The sequence below is a fragment of the Triticum dicoccoides genome, chromosome 3A (genome assembly GCF_002162155.2).
Source record: "Triticum dicoccoides isolate Atlit2015 ecotype Zavitan chromosome 3A, WEW_v2.0, whole genome shotgun sequence".
NCBI lineage: Eukaryota > Viridiplantae > Streptophyta > Magnoliopsida > Poales > Poaceae > Triticum > Triticum dicoccoides.
The window spans coordinates 201,393,206-201,396,587 of record NC_041384.1 but is presented as its reverse complement, the minus strand read 5'-3'; positions in this window follow the sequence as shown (position 1 = coordinate 201,396,587).

Below are 3,382 nucleotides of genomic sequence, written 5' to 3'. Positions count from 1 at the left end.
GGACGGCAACGGTGGAGTTCGATTCAGACTCCAGTTGGAGTCTGCCGGTGGCACGGGGGCGCGGCGCGGGAGGCGGTGGCGCAGGCGGGACGGCCTGCTCGGCTGGGCCTTCGGCCCAGTCGGGCGGGAACCTTTTTTTAATAAATTCTGCCGAAAACAAAAATCCTAATAAAATATAAAAAATCCTAAAATGCCAAAAACAATTTCATCGTCTAAATAAAAATATTTAGAACAAAGTGAACATTTTTCTGGCCTAATAATGCAGTTTTGAAAAAATGCATATTTTTCTAATTCAAATAAAATAGCAATAAAATTCCAAATAAAATATTTATTTAATTTTAATATTTTTCCTCCAATATTCTCCTCTGATTTTGGAGAAGTCTTTTTATCTCCTGTCATTTATTTTAATATTGAAAATATTTTGGAGAGAAAAATTATTAAAATAAAAAATAATCCTCTTTTCAAATTTGAGAAAATTCAAATATGAAAATAAATGAAATCTCCAACTCTCTCCTTGGGTCCTTGAGTTGCTTAAGATTTCTGGGTCACAACCAAAATGCAAATAAAATACGATATGCATATGATGACCTATGTTTAACATCCAAATTGAAAATTTGGGATGTTACAAACCTACCCCCCTTAAGATGAATCTCGCCCTCGAGATTCGGGTTGGCTAGAAAATATGTGCGGGTGGTCTTTCCGTAGTCTTCTTCTCGTTCCTAGGTGGCTTCATCCTCGGTATGGTGGCTCTAGTGAACTTTGCAAAACTTGATAACCTTGCTGTGTGTAACTCGATTGGCAAACTCAAGAATCTTGATGGGCTTCTCGTCGTAGGTTGGATCACTCTCCAACTGAATTGCTTCTAGGGGCACTGTATCTATTAGTGGAATATCGGCCATCTCTGCATGGCACTTCTTTAACTGAGAAACGTGAAACACATCATGAACTCCAGACAATCCTTCGGGTAACTCCAACTTGTAGGCTACTTCTCCCATATGTTCCAAAAGTTGGTATGGTCCTAGAAATCTCCGGGCTAACTTTCCCTTAACTCCAAAATGTTTAACTCCTCGCAGTGGTGACATACGAAGATATGCTCGGTCTCCAATCTCATAAACTACCTCCTTGCGTTTACTATCTGCATAACTCTTATGCCTGGACTGAGCTATCTCCAGTCTATCTCGAATCAACCTAACCTTCTCTTCGGACTCTTTGATCAAATCCGGTCCAAACAACTGACGGTCTCCAACTTCATCCCACATTAACGGGGTCTTGCATCTTCTTCCATACAAGGCTTCAAAAGGTGCCATCTTCAAACTAGCCTGATAATTGTTGTTGTATGAGAACTCTGCGTAAGGCAAATTGTCATCCCAACTAGATCCATAATCTAGCGCACAAGCTCTCAACATGTCCTCCAGAATCTGATTGACTCTCTCGGTCTGTCCATCTGTCTGCGGATGGAAGGTTGTGCTGAACTCTAGCCTAGTACCCAAAGTCTGGTGCAATTGATTCCAAAACTTCGAGGTAAACTGTGTCCCTCTATCTGATAAGATGGTCCTCGGAACTCCATGCAGACATATGATCCTGGTCATATATATCTTGGCCAACTTTGCGCTTGTATAGGTGGTCTTCACTGGGATAAAGTGAGCTACCTTTGTCAAACGATCAAGTACTACCCAGATTGAATCATATCCCGATCGGGTCCTGGGTAATCCGGTGATGAAATCCATGCCAAGTTTGTCCCACTTCCATTCGGGTATCGGCATAGGCTGTAGCAATCCTGCTAGCTTCTGATGTTCTGCCTTCACTCTCTGACATACATCACATACTGCTACATACTCGGCAATATCCTTCTTCATTCCTGTCCACCAGAAACGTTCCTTCAAATCCAAATACATTTTGGTGTTTCCGGGTGAATCGAGTATGGCGAGTCATGAGCTTACTGAAGTATTAACTTCCTGATCTCAGCATTATTGGGCACTGATACGTCTCCAACGTATCTATAATTTTTGATTGTTCCATGCTATTATATTATCAACCTTGGATGTTTTATATGCATTTATATGCTATTTTATATGATTTTTGGGACTAACCTATTAACCTAGAGCCCAGTGCCAGTTTCTGTTTTTTTCTTGTTTTAGAGTATCGCAGAAAAGGAAAATCAAATGGAGTCCAATTGACCTGAAACTTCACGGAAGTTATTTTTCAAAGGAAAGCAACCCGAGAGACTAGGAGTCCACGTCAAGGAAGCAACGAGGAAGGCACGAGGTAGGGGAGCACGCCCACCCCCCGGGCGCGCCCTCCACCCTCGTGGGCCCCTCGTGGCTCCCCTGACGTACTTTTTCCTCCTATATATATCCATATACCCTAAAACGATCGGGGAGCACAATAGACCGGGAGTTCCGCCGCCAGAAGCCTCCGTAGCCACCGAAAACCAATCTAGACCCGTTCCGGCACCCTGTCGGAGGGGGCAATCCCTCTCCGGTGGCCATCTTCATCATCCCGGTGCTCTCCATGACGAGGAGGGAGTAGTTCTCCCTCGGGGCTGAGGGTATGTACCAGTAGCTATGTGTTTGATCTCTCTTTCTCGTGTTCTTGATTTGGCGTGATCTTGATGTATCGCGAGCTTTGCTATTATAGTTGGATCTTATGTTTCTCCTCCCCCTCTACTCGCTTGTAATGGATTGAGTTTCCCCTTTGAAGTTATCTTATCGGATTGAGTCTTTAAAGATTTGAGAACACTTGATGTATGTCTTGCCGTGCGTATCTGTGGTGACAATGGGATATCACGTGATTCACTTGATGTATGTTTTGGTGATCAACCTGCGGGTTCCGCCCATGAACCTATGCATAGGGGTTGGCACACGCTTTCATCGTGATTCTCCGATAGAAACTTTGGGGCACTCTTTGAGGTTCTATGTGTTGGTTGAATAGATGAATCTGAGATTGTGTGATGCATATCGTATAATCATACCCACGGATACTTGAGGTGACATTGGAGTATCTAGGTGACATTAGGGTTTTGGTTGATTTGTGTCTTAAGGTTTTATTATAGTACGAACTCTAGGGCTGTTTGTGACACTTATAGGAATAGCCCAACGGATTGATTGGAAAGAATAACTTTGAGGTGGTTTCGTACCCTACCATAATCTCTTTGTTTGTTCTCTGCTATTAGTGACTTTGGAGTGACTCTTTGTTGCATGTTGAGGGATAGTTATGTGATCCAATTATGTTATTATTGTTGAGAGAACTTGCACTAGTTAAAGTATGAACCCTAGGCCTTGTTTCCTTGCATTGCAATACCGTTTGTGCTCACTTTTATCATTAGTTACCTTGCTGTTTTTATATTTTCAGATTACAAAAACCTTTATCTACCATCCATATA